Here is a 24,402-nt window from a genome sequence, read left to right on the forward strand (position 1 = left end):
CCGAGCGGGGACCGTGCCCGAGCCCCTGGGGGGACACAGCCTGTCCCTGTGCGGGGACCCTGCCCGTCCTTGTGCGGGGACACAGCCCGTCCTTGTGCGGGGACACAGCCTGTCCCTGTGCGGGGACACAGCCCGTCCTTGTGCGGGGACACAGCCCGAGCCCGAGCGGGGACACTGCCCGTCCCTGTGCGGGGGCACAGCCCGAGCCCCAGGGGGGACACTGCCCATCCCTGTGCGGGGACACAGCCCGAGCCCCTGGGGGGACACGGCCCGTCCCTGTGCGGGGACACAGCCCGTCCTTGTGTGGGGACACTGCCCGTCCTTGTGCGGGGGCACAGCCCGAGCCCCTGGGGGGACACAGCCTGTCCCTGTGCGGGGACACAGCCCGTCCCTGTGCGGGGACACGGCCCGTCCCTGTGCGGGGACACTGCCTGTCCTTGTGCGGGGACACAGCCCGAGCCCCTGGGGGGACACGGCCTGTCCCTGTGCGGGGACACAGCCCGAGCCCCTGGGGGGACACTGCCCGTCCCTGTGCGGGGACACAGCCCGAGCCCCTGGGGGGACACGGCCCGAGCCCCTGGGGGGACACTGCCCATCCCTGTGCGGGGACACTGACCGAGCCCCTGGGGGGACACTGCCCGTCCCTGTGCGGGGACACAGCCTGTCCTTGTGTGGGGACACTGCCCGTCCTTGTGCGGGGACACAGCCTGTCCCTGTGCGGGGACACAGCCCGAGCCCGTGGGGGGACACAGCCCGAGCCCCTGGGGGGACACAGCCCGTCCCTGTGCGGGGACACAGCCCGAGCCCGAGCGGGGACCCTGCCCGTTCCCCTGCCGGGACCCGCGGCCGCACCTTTCTGCCCCGCTGGGCAGCCTCAGAAGGGCCCGGCGGGCGGCAGCACGGCTTCCACCACGGATCCTGGGGCAAATGAGGAGTCCTGACTCTCCCAGTGAGGAAGTTCCTGGTTGTGTAGGCTCTAGGAGTGAGGGGCTGCACATTTACACTTGGGTTCTCAGAAACCTGCAGGGTGGCAAACCAGAAGTGTTGGATCTCAGAGGTCATTAAAGACCTCTCAAACTATACAACTATAGTACCAAAACCTCATTAATTCTTGCAGGCCTTCTGGACATTGGTTCCCCCTTCCTCTCCTCTGGAGCCCCTGTTTTCTCACAATTTTTGACAGTTAAAGAAAACTCTCATCTTTCAGTTTTCGGAGTTCCAGCACACTGACCATAGTAAACATGAGAGCAGTTGGGAGCAGCAAGTATTCAGTTCATAAACCCACATAAAATCAGATGATGTTAGTTAAGCTAATAGCAACTGTTCTCTGGGTGGTTTTCCTAACCCTGCCATTGCTTCTTGCAGAACTCCCAAAGATTCAGACTTCTGAAGATAGAGGAACTTGTTGTCAGTGGCACAGGATCCTGTATCTTATTATTAGAGCTTTGTGGTGCCTTCTTTGGTGATGGTAACAAGCCATGCAGTTTTCCATGTTTTTTCCAGCAGTTTCCCAGGATTTATCTCATTGCCTTCACCCTGTGCCATTGCCTTGCCGGCCATTTGCTGCTGTTAGGTTGGAATCATGCAATGGTTTGGGTTGGAAGGGACCTTAAAGCTCATTCCGTTCCACCCCCTACCCTTCCCCTATCCCAGGCTGCTCCAAGCCCTGCCCAGCCTGACCTTGCACACTTCCAGGAAGGGGAAGTCCGCTGCCTTTCTGGGTTGTTCCCTTTCAAGCTCCAGAGCCGAAATTTGTCACTCGGCTGCAGGGGAGGTGTGGGAAGCGCCGATGGCCGGGCGGCGCTCAGAGTGACCTCTGGGGCCAGTGCCCTCTGCCGAGGGCAGCTGCTTCTGCTGGTGCTGGAGCAGGGATGTGGAGGGTGCTCCTTTCCACAGCCGACTTGTCCTCCAGCCAGCTGGAGGTTATCAGGGCCGGAGGCTGCTCCCAGCCTCATAAACCTCGCGCTTTATTCGGAGTCATGACTCTGCCACTGAGCCGCCGGTGCTGTTCCGTGGGACAGCTAATCCCTCAGCGTGCCTGCTGGAAGCTGCTGTATCGATTTCTGCCTCTCTCTAAACCTCCGTTGTGTTCAATGCTTGTTAGACATCTGAAGGAATATCCAGTGGGCTCCAGGGGCCAGGGAGTGGGGCACAGGCGGCAGCGCCAGGGGACGTGCCAACACAATGGTGGCAGTGGGACCTCTGAGCCCCGGTAAAACCCTCGGACAGGATTTAAACTAGCGTGGCACCGCTGGCTCACTCTGTAATCATTGATAAGTAGGTTTTTATGTCTTGGGCTCAGGGGATTTGATAGTCCTCTGGGGCAGGTTTAGGGCAGTGGATGCCCTTTGCAAGCTGTGCCGAGATGCAGGTGCAAGGGAGCAACTGTTGGGGACTTTTCTTCATTTTACTCCCTGTAAATCACAAGAAGCCTCTGAATTCCAGGCCCCTGTTGGCAGGACGTGCCTGGCTCTCTGGAAGCACATTTGGGCCGGATCTGTTGGATTTCCAGTCTTTGGGATCTGTCACCATGCTCAGTGTCACCCTCTGCCACGCACCCTGGTCCCAGACTGACACAGCTCCAAAGAGCTCCTTTATGTGGAGAGCAGTGGATGATTAGGGAGGTTATGTGGACACAGGAATTGAAGCTTAGAGCCAGGATGAGAGGGCTGAAAGAGGCAAAAAGAAGGATTTAGCATATTTTTAATTAAAATAACAAGCTAGGACCTGTCACTACATAGATTCCTTTGTATCCAGAGTTCTTTTCTCTCTTTTCATCTTTGACTTTTTAGATTAGGCACTCTCAGAGCAGGGATCACACTTTCCTCTGATCTGGAAAATGCCTGGCATGCTTTGAGGGCTGGTATTGTCTATGCAATAATTAAATAACCACAGTTTTGGTCTCATTGCTGTCTAACTCCTATCTGCCATCATCATGAGATAGTTAGTGCTTGAAATAATCACACCTAGCACTTACATTATACTTTTGGTTGTTCACAAATGAATTCTCATACCACTCTGAGATCAGAACTGCTACAGCCGCTCTGTGAATTTGGAATGAACACACAGATGTAGCTTTTTCTCCCCAAAAGTGGTGATGCCTGCTGTGTCATGGTGAGCTGCATAAACACAAACCTCCTCCCAGTTTGAGCATTTTATAGTAAGTAGGGCATTAGGAAAAGTGGCTGATATGTAATATTTTTTATTTATGTTAAATTAGTAGATTGAGCCAGATTTTGCTCTATTAAACACAGATAGGCTGGTTAAAAGTGACCCTATCAATCAAAAAGGTGATTGTATCACATGATTTAAAATTTGTTCCAACAATGGTACAACCCAGAAAAACCAGATCTTTAAACAAAGCTTGACCCTCCGTCCATGTAATTTAGCATAAAACCTTGAAAAGAAACAAAGCAAACTGAAGTAATTGCAAAATACAAATTTTAATAGACCTAATCCCCGGGAGGATCTCTGTCAGGGGAGTTGAATTTGGATGTGTTTGTACAGATGAGTCTGAATGGCGCTTGAGTGCCGGTGTAGAGCTGCTGCCAGGCCGTGCTGGGAAAGGTGGTCCTGGTGCAAACCGGGAGCAGGAGATGTGCTGCTGGAGCCTGGAGGTTTCCTGAGGAATCACCTTCTTCTTCCTGCTTTCCCCCGTCTCGTAGTGCCCACTCCCCTGGTGTGTGTGTTGCTGGCTTTGCTCAGTGACCACTGCTCTGGGCACAGCCGCTGCCCACGGGCATCTTTCCGCTGCTGCGGGCTCCCGCCCCAGCAGGCCACGAGAGAGGAGGAAGCAGAAGTCTGTCACTCAGACCTCTGCCATTAATTTAGATTTTCCACTGTTCCTTATGTATCTGCATGAGGTAAATCCTGAGTTGTTCTGGATATTGCATTCTCTGTTGGCTGGTGGCTCTTTCCTGCCTTAATTCCATCTTTCTGAAGCACCACCCAGGGCCCCATCAGGCCTCATGTTTCCTCCTTGTCTTTTCATTTTGCCAAATCCAGCCTTATGTGTTGGTACCACTCTACAAAATACACTCTGACTGTTTATAGCCTCATCTTGGCCTTAGGATTTTACTTTTTCACAAATTCACCGAGGTGGGAATCCAAACACCTTCCCTGTCTCTGGCTGGCGGATGGCCAGCTAAACAAGATTCAGCAACATAACTTTACTTTTCATATAATATTTTTTTCCTTAAACTACTTGCAACTGCTTACAGATTTATTAATTAATTTTCATGTTCCCTGGGCACAATTCACAGGGACTTTGCCACCCAGGTGTGCACCCTGTATCTGTGTGAGACCACCAATGTTTGATTCTGATCATGCCTGTCTTCCGCGTCACGTTCCATTGCAGACGACTTGGTGAGACTGTCCTGCGTTTTCTTTTCTGAAGCTTTCAGACATGGCAAGTTTTGCCACTTAAGTATTTTCATCCCTCTGATTAGAGGTTTTGTTCTATTTTAATATTTGTCAAGCACTAATGGTCGCCGGGTGTTGCTTTTAATTGTAACATCTGCTCCGGCTGTAGAGGAGTAGAAATAGTCTCAGCTCTGTGCATAGGTCAAAGACTTGGCCACTTTTTTCTCTCAACTGAGTACAGGCAACTTATTTCTCCAAAGCTGCTGGTCTAAGCCAGCACTTTCATTCTGGAGATGAAAGGTGAGTGCCAGGTTGTGGGGCTGCTGAGCCTCTCCATCTCCTTTCCCCATTAGCAACTGGGAGCGGAGCGAGCAGGTGGAGCAGGCTGAGCGTGCCTTTGCAACACCACCTAAAATCACGTTTGATTTCCTCCCTTTGATGGCATGTTCTCAGTTATCTCGCCACGACTGTGATCTTCTCCAGCTGCATGGCCCTTTAAATCCCCCATTTCAAATAGGAAGGAGAAAGCGATTTGGTGGAGCCCTTCCCATCCTTCGGATCCGTGCTCTTATTAAGGCTCATATCTATTACTTTCTTCCTTTCTGAAGGAGTCAGCTTGATTCAGTACTTTTGGGACTTGGTGACATTAATGTATCTGTTTTATGTAACACGGAGTCATTATTAACAGAATCCTAGATCATAAAAAGAGGGCTAACGAGAGACAAGGAGGGTTTTTCCCCTTGAAGCTCGTAGCAGCGGTGCCGTGGAGAGGCCGGGGTCAGGGAGCCGCTGCCTGATTGGGCGCGCGGCCGCCGCAGTGGCATTTCTGCAGTTTCATCAGAAAGCCCAAATAATCCATGTGAAAGCGCAGGGTTATTTACAGGAGACACATCTGCACTGCCCGAGCCGGCGAGGCACCGGAGCATCGCCTTGGCTCTGGGTGTTTGTGCTGGGACACTGCTGCTGCTGCTGCTGCTGCCGCTGCTGCCGCTGCTGCTGCCGCTGCTGCTGCTGCTGCTGCTGCTGCTGCTGCTGCTGCTGCTGCCGCTGCTGCTGCCGCTGCTGCTGCTGCTGCCGCTGCTGCTGCCGCTGCTGCTGCTGCTGCTGCTGCTGCCGCTGCTGCTGCTGCCGCTGCTGCTGCTGCTGCTGCTGCTGCTGGGCCCTCGCTGCTGCGCAGGAGCCGCAGGCACGGACAGAGACAGAGAGTGTTAAAAAGAGAGCAAGAAATGACCTGAGGAGGGCAAAGTGGCAGGGACCTGGGGGCTGCTTGGTGCTGCTCTAGGAAGGAGTAAGGGTGAGAACTTACACTGATGTGTGCACTGCTGGGCAGGGCTGCTGCTCCCCTCTGGCACCCCAGCCGCTCTCCCAACATGGAGCCGTTCCTGGCAAAAGCTTTTCATTTTCTGTGTTTGAGCACAGGCTGCCCCTCAGCCAGGAGGAGAAATTGGAGCTGAGCTTGTGGGTCTAGGAGGGCTCTGACCCAGAGAACCTGCAGTGAGAAGGGCCGAAGTAGCCAACGGGAGCTCTGGTAGTCTCCTCATCCTGGAATCACAGAATCCCAGACTGGTTTGGGTGGGAAGGGCTCATCTCATTCCACCCCCTGGCATGGCAGGGACACCTGCCACTAGCCCAGGGTGCTCCCAGCCCTGTCCAGCCTGGCTTGGACACTTCCAGGGATGGGGCAGCCACAGCTGCTCTGGGCAAATGTCCTTTGGGATTGTCCAGTACCTCAGAAGGCTGCCGGGAAGCAAGCAGGATGTGGCAGAGAGATTACCAGCCAATTCATTTGTTCGGGATTAGAATTTAATAATTTTTTCTGCCTTCAAGTTTTAAAACTTATATACAGGGAGCTGGAATGCCTCTTTTGCTGTTTATATAGGTGTTTTAATATTTCTCCTTTTCTTAGTAAATGGTTTTGTTTTATATAAATTGACACATGAGTATTTGGGCAGCCCCAGAGCCACAGCCCAGGGCCACAGCCCAGGGCCACAGCCCAGGGCCACAGCCCTGCCTCCTGAGCCTGCACAGCCACATGCTCAGGGCTTGCTGGGTCACTTCCCTGCCTGGGGATCCAGCAAGGATGAGTGGGGTTTTTCAGACCATTCCATGACCCAAACCTAGAGGTCGAACTGGTGAAATCTTGAGATACTCCCCATCTTGGAAGTCTGCAGACTCTGAGAGACACTCAGAGAGCTGATGCACTCAGGTGAGGTGCCGAGCTGGTTTCTAGGTTAGGAACTCCAAACCCATGTCCATCCTGCTCTCTTGATTTAGAATGAATTTTGTTCTTAATTTTAAATATTAAGTAAAACAAACCTATCTGATACTTCTTTAGTTACGTGTCTGTTCCACCAAAGATTTGACAGACAAACTCTTGACTATTGTTCTCTTCTGCACACATAAGAATTGTCTTTTATATCTGTTTTCTTTATTCTGTTCCTGAAAGGAGAATAGTCATGAGCACAGGAGCTCCCCCTCATCTGGGGGGACTGGAGTCAGGACACATGTTGTCAGGAAATCACCTCTCTTGCTGGTTCATGACATTTTGCAGCTGGCTGAGAGCTTAAAGCAGTGCCTGGGCTTCCTCTCTTCCCTCTCAGCAGTTCTTCTTGTGAGGGACGGTGTAAGGAATTAATGTGCTGTAATTCTGCTCTTTGCAGAAAGCAGATTTGTGACAAAGGAAGGACAAGCCTGCAGCTAAGCTTGCTGTGGGGACCACTCCCAGATGGTGTTTGGCTTTGGAGCCCCGTGGCCAGGCTGTGATGTGAGCCCAGGCCGTGAGGTGCCACAGTCGGGTGCAGAGCTGGGGGTAGGTACATGGTTAGGGTTAGAGGGGGTGGGAAATAAAAATAAAACCCCTGTCGTGGCTAGGAGTTGAGCTCCCTAAAGTGCAGGTTAGACAAAAACATGGATTGAGTAGTTAGAAATGATGTAGTTCCTACTTTCCATGGAATTCTGGTTTCTGAAACTCAGTGCTTTCCACCACAACCACAAACACTGGGGAAGGATTTTTAATGAAAGGCTGAGCTGGCTGTGGCTGCCAACAGGAGCTTCAAGGAAGCCACCAAGTTGGATGAATAAAACCTTGCCAACAAAATCTTGGGTCATCAGCTCTGGGCTTGGGTAGGATGGTGGAAAACCCCTGTCAGGACCCCAGGGGTGGGCCCCAAACCCAGCGCTGGGCTGAGTTTGCAAATGGCTGCATTGGTTCTCTGGGCAAAGCACATCAGGACTGCTGGAAGTGTTCAGTGTGAGCCCTTCTTTCCATTTGCTTTGAGATTAGACTTGGCCACAAGGTCACAGCCTAGGGGGAAATTTTGGAACCATTTTCAAAGCAGTTAATTTGGATATTTTTCAAGTATTTAAATGCAAATACAAATGAATAAATAATTTATGCTTGCTTTAACTGAAAAATATTTTTGTTTAATAATACACAAATTGTCCCACATTTAGTATGGGCTGTCTGTGGAGCAGCTGGCAGCTGGGAAAAGCAAGTTCTAAACCTGGGAAAGGGGCCACGTAGTGCTCAGTACCTTCCCAGTTGTGTTTACCTTTGTATCTGTTGCTTTGACTGGGCTGTTACGGGGCGAAGGAAACCGTGACAGTACAATAATATGCACTTAAAAAAAATTATAGAACCTATTACAACGTTGTTTAAAAATCATTATTATATTGTAATGGAGTTAAATGCTGTGTTTATGTAAGGCTTTAATTCCTGAGGAATTCCAGACTGTGGGGCCAGGCTAATGTGACAAAATACTGAACTTGGAGATGTGTGTGTGTGTTCACTGCAGAGCAAAGGCTTCTCTGCTGCAGGGACCCAGACATAGAGGGAAATAATTTATTTTCAGAAAAACCATTTTTAAAAGTTTGCAAAGCTATGTTAAATGGAAGAAATTGAATAAAAGTGAAGATATTCTAGAAAAAGCAGAAAAAATAAAATCATTACATTTTGTTAGCAAGGTTTTCTTTTAAAACAGAACTTTTTTAAAAACCCCACACTCCAAATGAAAAGTTTTGCCTGGGTCAAATGAAATATTCTTATAAAATTCAAAATATTTTTGGTCTTTCTTCAGGAATAGAAATGTTTCCATTTAAGATGAAGCACTCTTTTCAGGGTCCGGGTTGGATGGTCAGTCAAAGCAGTGGATTCATATCCCTATATCCAAAAGGGAGGAGGCTGTACTGGGGCTCCCCGGGGTCAGTATGAGCCGTGCTGGGGTGCGGGGGGTCGGTGAGTGTCCTGCCCCTTGTCCAGCTGTGCCATTCCCTTGGCACGGCCAGCGCTGCCGGGTTGGGCAGCAGCAGGTGGGGCTCCTGGTCTGGAGCTGTGAGCAGCCCTGTCCGAGCTCCCCCCTTCCCATCTCATCACGCTTTTACCTCCTGTAGCATCCCTATCCCAATCCCGATCTGGAGTGGAGAGTAAATAGGTTGTTGTGGGGTTTATTTCTACTTCTATTCTCTTTAGGTTCAGCTGGAGAAAAGAAGGCTCTGGGGATACATTAGAACCCCTTACAGTGCCTGAAGGAGTTTAAGAGATCTGGAAAGGGCTTTGGACAAGGGCCTGGAGTGCCAGGACAAGGGAAATTGGCTTCCCACTATCAGAAGGCAGGGATAGGTGGGATATTGAGAAGGAATCCTGCCCTGTGAGGGAGGTGGGGCCCTGGCACAGGTGCCCAGAGCATATGTGGCTGCCCCTGGATCCCTGGCAGTGCCCAGTGCCAGGCTGGATGAGGCTTGGAGCAGACCAGGGTAGTGGAAGGTGTCCCTGCCCAGGGGTGGTAGGGGGACAGGGGGTGGAATGAGATGGGTTTTTAAGGTTCCTTCCCACCCAAAATGTTCTATGCTTTCATGGTTTATTGTATATGTCAGGAGACAAAAGCCAGTGATTTTGGTGACATGGTGTGAGTTTCAGAGCACATTTGTCCTGAGGAGCCATGCAGAGGGACATCAGAGCAGCATGAGGAGACTGGCTCCTCCTGCCACAGGCTTCCCCATAACTGGGGGGAGAATCAATCTCCCTCCTGGCTCCTACCCCTCCATACAAGGCAGAGTGTGTGTGGTGCCAGAGGTGACCCCACCTGGTGTCCTGTGTGTCCGAGGGGCTCTCCTGCCCGTCAGCTCGGGCTGGAACACGGCGCTGGCTGCTCAGCAGGGTCTGGGGGAGCCCAGCGAGTCTCAGGCTTGGGATGAAAAACAAAGACTGACTGATTTAAAACAGCGGTGCCAGAATCCTAACAAGATTATTTAACTTTTAAGGGGGGTGGGAGAACTGTTTTTCATGCATTTTTATTGATTTTCAGTATCGTACAAAACCCAGCCATGTGCAGCAGTACCACAGGAAAAGATACAATCATTGAAAACCAATTACAGCTCCAGCAGCCGCCTGTGGACCGTGGCTGCTCACCCAGCCCCTCACTCCTGCTCAGGCCCTGTCAGATGCACACTCAGGGTAAAAAACCTTAACAGCCAGGATTTCAAATGTACAATTCCATGTCCTGCTGCAGTGCTGTGCTGGGGGATCTCCTCCCCCAGATTCTGGCGGTGTCGCGCTCCCCTCTGGCCTCAGTGGCTGTTGGTCCATCCATCCTCTTCCCAAGCCAGGAGGCTGAGCAGGACGTGACCCAGAGAGGCCCCAGTCAGCCCCAGCAACCAGAGCAGCTCCTTGTCATACAATCTCAGAGTGGTTGGGGCTGGAAGGGACCTCAGAGCTCATCCTGTCCCACCCCCTGCCATGGGCAGGGACCTTCCACTATCCCAGGGTGCTCAAGTCCTGTCCAGACTGGCCTGGGACAGTTCCAGGGCTGGGACAACACCTGGTGACATCCTGATGTGCCTCAGCCTCTCCGTGGAGGATCTGTGTCCTGTCCCAGTCCCTCACAGAGCAACCCCAGTGCTCAATAAATGGCTTCATTTGCTGCGTGGAGCAGGGCTGTGCTCTGCAATCGATGGCGGGTCTGTGCTGGGGGGACATGGGGACACAGGCCCAGCCACGTGTGTGCCAGCCCTTGTAAGCAATGGAGTGTAAAAATCCAAATAACCAAAAGCCTCTCCAGCACTGTGAAAGTTTTATGGTCATTTTTCCAATTACATAATAGAGTTCATAATCTGTTATGAATTAGCATAAATCAGAATCAGCCCACAATTAAGAAAATAAGTTAAATTGTATTTTGTAAAGCATTGTTCTGTCTGAACAGTTTGCTCTCATGCTGCTAACCTGACAAATTCAGTAATTCATGACATCCTCCTTGGAATCAGCTGGAATTGCTGAGGTTTTACAACAGCCTTTATGTACAGGTTATAACAGCCTTGGGTACTGCAGACAGGCTGGTTTCAGGAAAGCAGAGTGTCCTTCAGAAGCCAAACTCCTGAGTGTGTGTAAGGTTGGGTACTGGGAGAAATTCCTTCCTGGAAAGGGCTGTCCAGCCCTGGCACAGCTGCCCAGGGCAGCGGTGGAGTCCCCATCCCTGGAGGGATTTAAAAAATGTGTGAATGTGGCACTTGGGAACATGGGGCAGTGGTGGCCGGGGCTGTCTCCACTCCCATCTTGGCATTCACGATGCTGGCAGGAGGGCAGGAGGGCAGGGAGGGCAGGGAGGGCAGGAGGGCAGGATGGCAGGGAGGGCAGGAGGGCAGGAGGGCAGGGAGGGCAGGGAGGGCAGGAGGACCTGTCCCTGCTGCCACGCTGCGCTGCCTGGGCCGAGGCCGTGCTGCGCTCTGTTGCGCAGCTCCGCAGCAGCGATGCAGCGCCGGGTGTCAGCGCTGGGCCGCGGGTCGCTGCCCACTGAGGTTCTGTGGGGGAGCAGGGAGTGGGGCAGAGCCCCTCGCCCGGCTCACTCACACGCGGCATCCTTAGGCCAGGCCCGCGGCTTTGCCTCCTCCAGCGCCTCCACGGGTATTTCTGACAAAGAGGGAGAGTCCGTGAGCCCTCACTTGTGAAACAAAGGCCTAATGACAGCTCGGGCTGCCCCGGCTGGCAGTGGCTGTAATTCTTGGCAGGGTGTGACATGCCCATCCTCTCGAATTTGGCACGGTGCTAATTGCGATCAGACGGGAACAAGTGGCCTCAGTATGTGGGCACGTGGTGGAACAAAGGCAGCGCCCGAGCCCCGGCCGCCAGGGCAGGTGCTGCCCGCCCTGGGCAGGCGTCGGGACCCCTTGTCTGCGTGCTGCGAGGGGACTCGGGCTTCGTTCCGTGTGGGCTTTGTCACACGCTCTTTCTTTGCCGTGCAGGAACTCAGCTGCGGCACACTCAAGGCAGCTGCTGCTGGGAAAGCTCCCTGCCGTGCTGGGAAACCTCTGTGCCCTGCTGGGAAACCTCTCTGCCATGCTGGGAAACCTCTGTGCCATGCTGGGAAAGGTCCCTGCAATGCTGGGAAACCTCTGTGCCATGCTGGGAAAGGTCCCTGCCATGCTGGGAAAGCTCCCTGCCATGCCAAGAAAGCTCCCTGCCATGCTGGGAAACTTCTGTGCCATGCTGGGAAAGCTCCCTGCCATGCTGGGAAACCTCTCTACCATGCTGGGGAAGGTCCCTGCCATGCTGGGAAACCTCTCTGCCATGCTGGGGAAGGTCCCTGCAATGCTAGGAAAGCTCTCTGCCATGCTGGGGAAGGTCCCTGCAATGCTAGGAAAGCTCTCTGCCATGCTGGAAAAGCTCTCTGCCATGCTGGGAAAGCTCTCTGCCAGCTCCAGCTGGGCAGGAGGGATTCCCATGTCATTCTGGAGTCCAGGAGAGGAGCTGGCAGGACCAGGCACAGGGACAAGTTCCTTCCAGCACAGTACCCATTCCAGAAATCAGTCCTTTTGTGACAGCTTCAGAGCCATTTCTGTCCACCCATCCATGCCCCACCCAGGGGACATGGCCTGTGCCCCCAGGGTGACACCGGGAGCAGGACAGTGAGCCATTTGCAGGCACATTCCTGGGCAGGTCGAGAGCAGCTTCAGCAGCCCCTGCCCACCTGCATCCATCCCAGAACAATGAAAGGGGTTTCATCCCGTTTGCAGTTGGATTTGGAGGATGATCCTCTGAGGTGGGGGTGTTTGATTTCTCACAGCCATGGCAAAGCTTTCCTTCTTTCATCAGTCAGTCAGAGGATGGAGTCAGGTATTCACCAGGAACTAGCCTGGTAGTAGCCAAAGGATGGTTGTCACATCTCAGTGCCACCTCTGAGATGGGGGAATCCAGGCTCAGAGCACCTGCCAAAGTCCGAGGAATGGATCCCATTATATGGCCCCTGACACAGATGGGCACTGGCACTGTGGCTCCAGTCTGAACTCTGGGTGATTTGGCAGGAACTCCTCTCTCTTAACTTGACTTTCCTGAAAAACTCTGTGTGTTACCCTCATTACCTGGGTGTCACTTTGCTTTCTCCTCTTGCAAATTATTCATGACTAAGCTGAAGCAGTGCAGACTTTCTGCTCCATCCCTTGCTAATGTTGTGTTTGTGCCCTTTTTTCCCTGTCTTTTTATTGGGAATTCACAGGAAGATTAATCCCTCTTACTCCATGACAGTTTAGTTTCTTTAAGAACCTTTAGTGAGCGATGTTCTAGAAAAGCTTTTAGAAAATCAGATTCCACTGTATCAGCCCAAATCTCCTGTATTAGCAGGGCTGGTTCCTCATCAGATGACGGATCTGTGCATACAGACTCTGCTCTTGTCTTCCAGGCTCTGCCCGAGGTGTGTTTATTCATTGCTGCTAATTCTGATCAGTCCCAAGGTATTCTACCCTTCTGCCTGTTCTGGAAATCAGACTTGGTGGTCTGTCATTCCCAGGGTCACTCCTAAAGCCTTTTGTAAAAATTTGTCACCTTCCAGTCCTCAGATGCAAAGGAAGAAAGTTCAGCAATTTCATCTTTGGGCTCCTTGAGGAAGCTCTGACGGCCTCTGGTGATTTGTTGCTCTGGCATATGAACCTTGCTGACCCCTACACAGTGAATGGCAGTGCAAGGAATTAATTTAATTTTGCTGCTGTGCCCTTATCTTTCTTAATTCCCCCCTTTACTCCTTGCCCATCTATCAGCAGCTCTGGGTGACAGACAGGCTTCCTGCTTTTGTGTTGGGGAAGCTTTTATTAGCTCTACAAACTCTGATGATTGTTCTCCAGACCCTGTTTTGCCTTGCCTTATTGTGGGTTTGCACTTAAGTGTGCTGGGTTTATATCCTTTTCTATTTTTATTGTTTGGAAACAACTTCCATTTTCCTGAAAGTACCTTTTTTATTTCAGATAACTTCCTTTTTCCGTTGGTTTCAACCAAGCTTTGAATGTGTGGTGGTTTGGCCTTTCCCCTGGTGTGTCTCACACATGCTTGTGTCCCACGGTGTTCATAGAATGCCAGGATGGTTTGGGTTGGAAGGGCCTGAACGTTCCCATCCCACCCCTGCCAGGGCAGGGACACCTCCCACTGTCCCAGGCTGCTCCCAGCCCCATCCAGCCTGGCCTTGGGCACTGCCAGGGACCATGGGGCAGCCCCAGCTTCAGGCACAGAGCACAGACAGAGCAGCAACAAACTGGGCAATAGCAAACAGCATTTCCTGAGAGTTCTGTAATTTCTAGTTATAGTTTCCTGACAGCCACAGATGTGTGACTGCAGCAAGAACCACCACTGGAACGGGAAAGTTCCTGGCCCAAAAACCTCCTGGCATCAGTTGCGTGACACCTCGTGGTCAGCTGCCCGCCAGGTGCCAAGCTGGGCACCCTAAAGGAGGGCTTTCCTTGGGAAGCAGAACACTCTCATCCATCAGGCTGTTCCCCTGACTCTTCACTGCTTGTTTTCCTTCCTGATGTCTCTGCTCCCCTGCTGGCTATGTGAGCAGCCAGACTGGGCTGCACTGGTGAGAGCAGAAGAGGCCACAGAGCTTCTGGCTTTGCTGATGCGAGTCAGTCTGTGGCACAGATCAGCATGGGGGTTCCTGTGGGCAAAGCCACCTACAGGTAGTTAACAGTCTTTTCCCTATGAAGCCAAGGCTGGGAGGTGCAGCTTTGCAGTAGGAGGCAAAGTATACCTGTCAGAAGGGTGCTACAGGTCAGCCCTCAGGGACAGAGGACATGGAACAGCTGGGAATATTGGCTGAGTTGGTACTGAACACAAAAAATACCAATGAACTCTATGCTGTACCCAAACTTCTGTTTCTTTTGCTGCATTATTCTAAATCTTTCAAAATACATTATATTCTTCCCATTCTTTTATTGGCAGGCTTTGATCTGGAGAGTACTGAAAAGTACTGACTTTTTCTGGTCTGAATAGGAACCATCTCCCCTGCTCTGCTCATCAGCACCAGATCCTGCAACATCTCCACGTTTCCACAGTGAGGTAGGAAGACCTAATTTTCATAAGCCTTGTAGAAGTGATTTTTGTGTTGGTGGCCCTCCTGGGATGTGTAATGTAAATCACCTGGATTAGGAGAGATGTGATTACATGTAACAGAGCTGTTCTCAGGCAGAGTTGAGGGTTTGTGCTCCCTGAGCTGCAGGGTTTGCTCTCTCCTCCTTCTCCTCATGGTGCTGTGGCTTTTTTTAAATGCCACCTGCCTGAAATGTTTCTGAGCACCTCACTCGCTGGCCAGTAGTGTTGGCTGCTCTTACTTTCAGTGAAAATGTGTTTTTTGAACAAGGCCACCAATAGATTGTATTTTTCATACATGTCTACAAAGCCTTGCCAGGCTGCAGCTCTGTCTGGGCTGGTGAAGAATCATCAGGGCTCTGTTGTTTATTTATGTGGTCCTTAAATGTTAGTTTCTGTCATTAAAGAACAGGCCAAGTGATTAGTGCCCTTGACTTAATCTTCTTAGCAGGATACTGTCCCTTGAACGTCTGTCCTAATCAAACAGCCATAAGGAAGGATGAGGAAAGGGTGAGACTCCTGATCTGGTTCATTTTCCATGTGAATTGGTGAAAGTAAATAATATTTGGATGGTCTGTTACAATTCATAAATATGAGTTTCTCAAATAGATGGTAAATGATGTGCTGACAGGAAACACACCTTTCTGAACATAGGACAAATACTCCTTTCTTTCCTACCAGTATCTCCACCATGAGATTTGGCACTGGAAAAATACCTGTGGTCCAAGTGTAGTAATTTCATTAAAAATTATTTTGTGTGTAAATAGACTTCAGTGAGTTACTGTGAAAGTACCTGTTTTTAATACATTGTATATACTTAGTCATTATAAGGTCATTCATAATCCCTGGAATACTTGGTATTGCCAAACTAACCTTGATACTGGTAGCAATGGAAACATTAATGGCAGATTTCAAAAAATACTCATCAGAGTTCTCTATCTTTATGGAAAACTGAGAAATGCAAAAATTGGAGTTGGATTTTTTCCGTGTATTTATTTCTTGGTGGGGTTTTATCCTTTAAAGACTTCTTTCCTCTTCCTACATTTTTATCTGAAGTATTTTGTTTACAACACAAGTTCACACTTCAAGTTCTTGAGAATCATCAGACTTATAAATGTAACAGAAACCTGGGCGAATTGTGTGACAGGCAAACTCTCATTTGCTTTGTGCTCTCGATATCTCAGAGGATCCTGAGGAAAGAGTCTACTTTTTCAATTTAGTTAGGAAATGTTCCAGGACTTGGTGTTCTTTGAGGGGATGAGTAATGTTCTTCAGGTGTTATAAACTGAATCCAGAGATTTTGTGGAGGAATGGCAGTGCTGAAATCCCACCTTCCCTGGGGTCAGTGTTCTTGATTTTGATAAGAGGATGAGGGGGGGAACAATGGATGGAGCACAGAAAGGACAGAAAAGCTCTGAGAAGGAGGGACAGGAGCAAGTGGAGGGGGTTGCATGGGGACAGTTGGAAAGATTTTGGAGAGATAACACTTTTGGCCAGTTGTGACTTTCTCACACTGTGATGTCCTCACTGATTTTATTGTATTGAAGATTGCAAGTTTTCTTTTAAAATGTGTAGTGCCTGCAAAAAAACTCCATTTTGGGACCAATCTGTGTGCTGTTTCCATTAATGACAGTGGTAGGAAAAAGTGGGATTGTGCTGTGGGATGGATTCCTGCCCACCCTCAGAGCTTCATCAGATTGAGCGGGGCTATGGGGCTGTGAGAAGGTGACACAAACTCCAAAGAAAACCTGGTACAGGAGTAACACAGAAGAGATGAGTGGTGAGTGCCTCGGAGAGCTTTGGAGTGATTGGTTTGAGCACCTCAGTTAATTAAAACTGCAGGTTAAATTGTGTTGAAGGGACATACACAGGTGATGAAAAGCAATGAGGTGAGTGTGGAAGGACCTCACACAAGTAGAAAGAAGACAAGGAGAAAGCCTCCAGAGGAGAATTACTCTTCTAATGTCCATGGGAAAACTGCCTTTTGTTTAGCAGAATTGTAACTTTTAAATCTGTACAGCTGGTACAAGTAGGTACAATTTTATCTTGCCAAAGGGCAGGATATTCTGAGGCTTATGTGCTTTCAGAAGAGACCCCAGGCCTTAACCAGCTGAGGGAGAAAAATCAGCAATTTTGGTTCTGTGCCAGTAGAACACACTCTGTTCACTTCCCCTGTAAAAAGGAACTTTCTTCTCCATGGTAGTCAGAATGGTTTTTGGTCATTAACCTGAAGGCTTTGATTTCAACCTGGTGAGGAAAAGGCCCTTGTTCATACTCTGTGATAGTTTCATAGATGTAATTATGGGGTATTATTTTAATTACTTGTTTAGGGGCTAATTGCTCTTCCATAAGTGCAGAGGAAGGGAAGAATATGGGACCAAGGCTGTATTTCAGGGTGCAAGAGGGTATTTGTTACTGTCTTTTAATGCACATCTTGATCTTCTGGTATAAGAATGTAACATATTTTTAGTAACTTTCCTCTATTTTATTTCAATACCAAGAAAAATGTGTTTGCAGCTCATCACCTGAGTGATATGCTGGCATATGAGAGACAGTTCTCATGTAATTTTCCAAAATAATTTTTAACTAGCACAAGGCTCTTTCAGAAGCTGCCGTGAAAATGTGGTTTTATTTCAGCAGCTCCAAATCCCATTGACACCACTTCTACAGTCCAGCCACTGTCAGCAGGAACCTGAGCACATCTCAAACATTTGGCCCTGGCACAGGTGCCCAGAGCAGCCGTGGCTGCCCCTGGATCCCTGGCAGTGCCCAAGGACAGGCTGGACAGGGCTGGGAGCACCTGGGACAGTGGGAGGTGTCCCTGCCCACAGGACATGGGGTGGCACTGGATGAGCTTTGAGGTCACTTCCAACCCAAACCATTCTATAATTCTGTGATTTCACCATTATTTGCTCCTTTACAATTAAAGCTTTAATGATAAGGACTGGTGGAAGTTTTAGGATAAATTTTGAAGGTTCTTAAGGGATTTGATTTGTTTATCTAATTGTGGAGATAGATTGAAGTCCATTAGAGTAAGATTATACAGCATGTCTTTACCAGATACAAATTGGAGAGGTTTCCTCTGACAAGAGTTTGTTGTTGTTTTCCTTGCTGAAAAATGTGGACGTGTGGCAGGTGTTGAGAGATCTTCTTCAATTCCTGCAACAGATAAAATCTTTCTGCTGTCTGTCTGTGATTCTTAGCTGATGAAGTCAGCTGGAAGCTGTGGGATACCTCACTGGACACAGACCCTGGAGCCTTTGCCCATGGACCCAGCCAGTGTAAGAGCTGGGTACAGAGTGACAAAGGAGCTGCAGCCCATTTCCCTTTTCCCTGATTACATTTTTGCTTCCCAGAGGTACAAATTACAGACTTTTGGAGCTCAGAGAGCTGTGCCAGTGACACATTTTTGGGGATGCCATGTCAGGGGCAGGGAAGGGTGTCCCTGGCTGTGCGTGTGACCCCACAGATGAGCACACTCAGCCTGGGCATGGAGCTCTGGGGGCAGAGGACATTCAGATTTGCCTAAAAATCCTGTTGAGAAATACATAAGTTGTGCCTCTGTGATATTTAAAACCCACACACATCATTTACAAATAGAAATCATACAACATAGATTATTTCAGTTTTTCTCTTATTTGGTCAATTCTGATAAAAAGGCCATGCTTGGATTAAATCTTTTTATTCTCACAACCATGTGACACTTTAAGGGACGGTATCATTTGTGAAATAATCTGTTTAAGAAATAACACAGGAGAGGAGGACACCTGAAGAGCCCCGGTGTCAGGTCCAGCATCCTGGGGCCAGGTCCAGGACCGTGGCGGAGCCCGGTCCGTGCTGTCCCCTGTGGCCACCACACCTTCCCGTCAGGGCTGCTGCTGGAGGACACTGCTGGGCCAGGGCAGAGGACCCGTGTGAGCCAACTCGAGTGATTTTAAAAGTCAAGTGATTTTAAATCTTCACGGGCACTGCAAGTTGTTTCCAATTAAAGCCCATCGAGTACCAGAGGGGAATTCCGGCATTACCGGCAGCCGGAGCAGGGACAATGAGCACCGACCTCTCCTTCTGACCAGTCGCTGGTATTTGTTTGAGGCTCTATAAAGACAATGCTACAACATCTTTACACACACCACCGGCTTTGTAGTAGCTGTTTCCTTGGAGCCTTGGCACGGGGAAGGACACGCATGTCCAGGCATTTTCCAGGTGGCAGGATTTCCTTCTCCTCTACTCCCGGCGCCACGAACCCCCTCCTTTCAGCCCCAGCAGCGTTTAAATAGATCATTTGTTTTCATTATGGGTTTTTGCATCCCCGTCTTTCATTGCTGTTAATGAATTTCTAGGGTCCGATTGGGAAACAAAAGGCAAACCAGAGATGAAAAGGCTGTGACAAAGGAGCGGGCTGCGCTGTGACAGGCTGTGCCCCGCGTGGCCGCGGCTGCCGGGCTGCCGCCGCCCGGGCAGCGCTGCTCGCTATGCTAATCTGCCGGCGGCGTTTAACATTCCGCTCAGGTCTGAGCAGCTCGGCAGCCGGCCGCGGGGAAGGGAAGGAAGGGAAGGCAGGGAAGGCAGGGGAGTCAGCCTGGCAGCCCCGCGGCCGTGGCACATCCCGGCTCCGCCAGCGCCCCGGCCCCTCCGCGCCCCGCTGCCCTCCGCCCTGCTGGGCACACGCGTACCTGCCGTCCGCACCATCCGGAAAGCTTTCCGCAAAGCTGGAAAACAGGCAATGTGCAAAAGCCACGTATGATTGGCTCCTTCCTCTGCCTCCGCGTCCCCAAAGATTCCCACTTTAATAGACCATGTGTTTCTGCTGCTGGAGAAGCCCAGAGTGTAACGTGCCAAAATCCAGCAACAATGAAGTCAGACGGAGTTGAGCATCCAAAACAAAGGGACGGCACTGCTGTAGCTCACTGACAACACAGCAGTCACAGGATGGTTTAAATTTCCCTTTATTCTCTCTGCCCACCCAACCTCAGCCCAAGAGAAAGCCAACATTTATTAAAATCCATCCGTTTGGGACAGCAGGTAGATGCCCAGGTTGGAAGGAAAGCTTGCTCCTGGTATTCCCGATGACCGCCACCTTTCCTGTGTGCTTGTGAGCTGCAATCCCCAGCTGGAGCAAGGGGTTCTGATTTCCAGGATTAAGGAAGGAGTCGATTCCAGAGACAGTTTCCATGGTCAGGTCCATCAGGTCCTGCAGCCACAGGAGAACTTAATTCCTCTAGCTCCCTTTCCTTTGTTTTCATAACGTCACAGTAGTTCTGGAGAGGCGTCTGGAGAATCCTCAGCTCCGGCTTCAGCCAGGGGATTTCAGAAGTTGGCGTTTTCAGGGCAGGTCAGATGTGGACAAAATCAAGTCTCCACCTGACACATAAGCAGACAAAGCTGTTTACCCTCTGAATTATAGCAGAGCTCCATAGTTCTCTCTTCTGTGGTCTCATGCTCCAAGCAAACTGCTCCTTGCAGTTCTCTCTCCTGGTGCCAAGCACGTATTCCAGCTGCAGCTCGGCAGCGCGGGGAAATTCCTTCCAAGTCCCTGGCAGAACAGTCGGCGCTTTCTCCGGAGCTGCAGGCTTGATTGTCCTTGATTATTTTATTTCTCTGGCTCTGATCCAAGATGTTCCCTGTCATCATTTCAGTGTCTTTTCTCATAATCCCTTTTCTAAACATCATCAACAATTAACTGATTCTCTCATATCTACAAACACATGCACACACACGCAGGCGCGCGCGCACACTCCGCCGAGCCTCATCAGGGTCTTTTTTGCCTTTAAGTATAAGAAATTACAGCTTCTCATTAGCTGAAGAGCATGTTTTGAAAGGCTTTGTGTTTACTCACTTTGCAAGTGATGCTGGCGCTTTTAATTATTCTCCTTTTGCATATCATAAGCGAGCAGCGAGCTGCTCCAGCCAGCCCGGGCGACGCGTATTCCCAGGAAGGCAGGAGGAAGGGATCGCGCTTTACCTCACTGCTGCTGCTTTCTTCCCTTTCTGTCAGCCAGCCAAGGAATCCCCCCAAAGCTCTTACGTAGCAGATACCAAAACCGTGAGTCACTTTTCGCTCCCGAAGCAGTAAGTCCATCGCATCTCTGTGCAGAAGGGCGAGGACAAGGTTGGAATCTCTCCAGGCTGCCGGCATGCCCCGGCACCAGTTCTCCAGCGGTGACTTTGTTTTTCCTGCTCTCGCTTTTTCTCCTCGCCTCTCTCATCTCTTCATTCCTTTTCATGCCATTCCCATTTTCTTCCTTCCTCTCCATCCATCTCCATTGCTGGCAGCAGCAAACCCAGCCAGATCTGGGTCTCTCTCGCCTTCTGTAGGGCTTTTTTCTCCTTTTTTCCCCCCCTGTATCTGCTGCAGCCTTTGGCTGCTCACTCTGCCAGGTTGGATCACCAAAGACACACGACTCGCTCACAATGAATAATCAATACAGATATTGATCTGCGGAAAATGTTTGTAAATTCCTGAAAGGGGAATCGGGAACAGCGGGACAGGGAGGCTTGTGGGGGACGACAGGGTGCTCCAGGCTGCAGGCAGCGCCTGGCCAGAGCCCGCATCCTGCCGCCTCCGAGGTGACGGGTGCTGGAATGCGCGCGGGCGGTGGCGGGTGTGTGCGGGGGCTTCTGTATTTTCATTTCTCTACAGCTGCTTCCCCCGAAGAATCGGGAGGCGAGCAGCTGAGAGGCCCCGTCGGTGCCATGCCTTGGCTGCGCTCCAGCACTGTTTTGTTTCCATCATCACACGCCACTTTGAAATTTGCATAAATACAAGGGTTATTTTCCCTCGTGCCTCCAAAAAGGTTTAAGAAGGTGGGAAAGTGTTTCCGTATGGAGAGATGGCTGGGTTTAGTCATCATTTTCAGGATTTACTTTCTAATCCATGTATTTGTAAGAAAGGGAGCCAGAGATGAAAATAAAGGGCAATAAGAAGGACACGGAGAAGACAGAAAAGCTGTTTGAATGTAGAAGAGCCTTGGATTGCAAAAAAACCCTGTTCTCTAGTGCGGACCTGTGTGTGTTTGGTTTGTGTGGATGGAGAGCCAGGTTAGAGCTCTTCATCCAGGACTCTTCCCATCTCCCTGTGGACAGGTCTGCCCTGGTCAGGAGCTGGGGATGATCATGGTGATTTAAGATTCTCTGAAGGCCGGAGTCAGACCATCGTGAGAGCATCCTGAGCCTGTGCGCAGGAGCCACCTCCCGCCTGCCCACCCATCATCTGACCGCCTGTGGGGTGTGTGGAACACATGTGTAGCTAGGGACATTCACCCAGTTTACTCCTGGCATGGTCAACCTCACTCCTACTGCAGGAGTGCCCTTCTTGTGTCTCTTCCACCTCATCTCTGGTTCGCCGTCTTTCTGGGGAAAGACACATACCGAAGGTGTCAACAGACACAGCATTGGGATCATTCAGTATTCAGCTCCTTTCTAATACTTGAGGTCAGCCTCAAGTATTATGGAGATCCAATGGCGATCCCGAGGGCTGCTGAGGGGTCCGTGGGGCGTCTGCAACACCGGCCAGACCGGGCGGCCGTGCCCGGCCCAGGGCTGCCCGAGGTGCTGCTGGCCAGAGCAGCCAGCAGGGTGTTCTTGGACAGCTCCTGGGCAGTGCAGCCCGCTCCTCCCTGTGCCCCGGGCCCCCCTGCACAGCCCGTGGGTGTGAGCACAGCCCCGGGGGTGTGAGCACGGCGCTGTGGGTGTGAGCATGGCCCTGTGGGTGTGAGCACAGCCCGTGGGTGTGAGCACAGCCCGTGGGTGTGAGCACGGCGCTGTGGGTGTGAGCACAGCCCGTGGGTGTGAGCACAGCCCTGTGGGTGTGAGCATGGCCCTGTGGGTGTGAGCACAGCCCGTGGGTGTGAGCACAGCCCGTGGGTGTGAGCACAGCCCCGTGGGTGTGAGCACGGCGCTGTGGGTGTGAGCATGGCCCTGTGGGTGTGAGCACAGCCCGTGGGTGTGAGCATGGCCCTGTGGGTGTGAGCACAGCCCGTGGGTGTGAGCACAGCCCCGGGGGTGTGAGCACGGCGCTGTGGGTGTGAGCACAGCCCGTGGGTGTGAGCACGGCACTGTGGGTGTGAGCATGGCCCTGTGGGTGTGAGCACAGCCCGTGGGTGTGAGCACAGCCCCGTGGGTGTGAGCACGGCGCTGTGGGTGTGAGCATGGCCCTGTGGGTGTGCACAGCCTCGTGGGTGTGAGCACAGCCCCGGGGGTGTGCACAGCCCCGTGGGCGTGCATCGTCCTGTGGATGTGAGCAGAGCCCCGTGGGCGTGCAGTGGCCCTGGGTACCCTGTGATAGCCATCTCGGGCCAGGATGCAATTCCCGCAGATGCAATTCCCGTGGCTGCCAGATTTATCAGCCCACGCCAGCAGCGAGGAGGCTGAGCGCCTTCATTCTCTCTCCAGCTCCTGATTAGCTCCTGCAATCCAATTAGCAGAGGCATTTATATCACAAGGGGCTGAGGTGCCCCTGCTCATCACGGCAGCTCAGAGCCAGTCATAAATTCTCCCGACACTACATCTTTCCTGTGACATGGATTAATTACTGCTCTGGGCCTCCAAGAGCAGGTTTGCAAATGAAGGTGCCCATGCAACAAGAGTTAGGGGAGACAAAGCAGGAGCTTCCTGTCCGTGAGGGCTGAGGGAGCCATGCGCAGGGTGGCCCAGGGCGGGGGCACCTGTGGGCGACGGGCTGGGGGCAGGTGGGCCGAGCAGGAGCTTTATTAACTGAGGTTGGCCGGGGGATGTTATGAGTCTGCGCCTGTGGCCATAATGAGAAATTCTTCATAACCTCCCTTTGTATGCTCTGCTGCAGTGCAGATGCTGAGAGTGAAGCTCCAAGAGCCTTAATAAAATTACATTTTCCCACTTGAGATGTTGCAGGCGCTGGCTGGTGGCGCAGCTTGGAGAGGCGAGTGCGGAGCTGGCCCTTGGGAGGATTTGGCATTGCGGGGATCAGTGTTGCTCTCAGGGGCATGGCCACCCTCTCTCTCCTCTTCGTACAATCTGCTTTTCTGTGATCCTTCAGCTCCTGAAGTAGCCATTTCCTGGCCCCTCGTGTCAGCCCTGCTCCCCGGGCCCTCTGGCTGAGGTGCCAGCCGCACAGAGGTGGGATTTGCTGCAGCAGGGGAGCGGGTTGGATCCGGGTTGTGGCAGAGCACCGGGAGGGTGACGGGGCTGGGGACGGCTGCGTCCTCACACGCGTGCGTGCCAGCACCTGGCTCTGCAGCTGTTTCTCCTCCACGCTGGTGCCGCCCAGCACCTGACTGCCTTTGGGTACCCAGGGAGCGCTTACCCCGGGCTGCGTGCGCGTGGCTGCTCCCTTGGGTGCACGTGTGTCACAGTCTGCTGAGCTGGGCCCTACAGCAGCCTTGGACCTGCTTACATCATGTGCCGATTTAACAATTCATCGAAGTTCTCCATTCATCAATCAGTTTTTAATTTATGTACCAGTCTGTGGTTTTGTTAAGTTTCCAAGCATTTCTCTCTCGCCTGTTATTGAAATATAATTACTTAAGAAATCTACAAACTTACCTTTGAAATGTGTGGGTAGGATGGGAATTTTAAAGGCACGAGGATGCATATTAAATTTAGTAGCATGTCAGCTCCATTTGATCTATTTACTCTGGACTGCTGACAGATCTTCTTTGTAAGCAAATGTGGTTCCTGCTGATAAAAGGGGTTGGGTTGGGGTTTGTTTGTTTGTTTTTTAC

At 51.3% G+C, this 24,402-nt stretch overlaps 1 long non-coding RNA gene across 1 annotated transcript in view; it reads left to right on the forward strand.

Moving 5' to 3' along the window:
* Positions 1-24,402, forward strand: part of LOC144247072 (uncharacterized) — a 117,348-nt gene that overhangs the window by 51,319 nt on the left and 41,627 nt on the right. The window contains exon 2 of the long non-coding RNA XR_013340769.1: positions 14,558-14,674. This is a non-coding gene — a long non-coding RNA (uncharacterized LOC144247072). The remainder of the gene's footprint in view (positions 1-14,557; positions 14,675-24,402) is intronic.

The sequence above is a fragment of the Lonchura striata genome, chromosome 13 (assembly GCF_046129695.1).
Source record: "Lonchura striata isolate bLonStr1 chromosome 13, bLonStr1.mat, whole genome shotgun sequence".
NCBI classification, from domain to species: domain Eukaryota; kingdom Metazoa; phylum Chordata; class Aves; order Passeriformes; family Estrildidae; genus Lonchura; species Lonchura striata.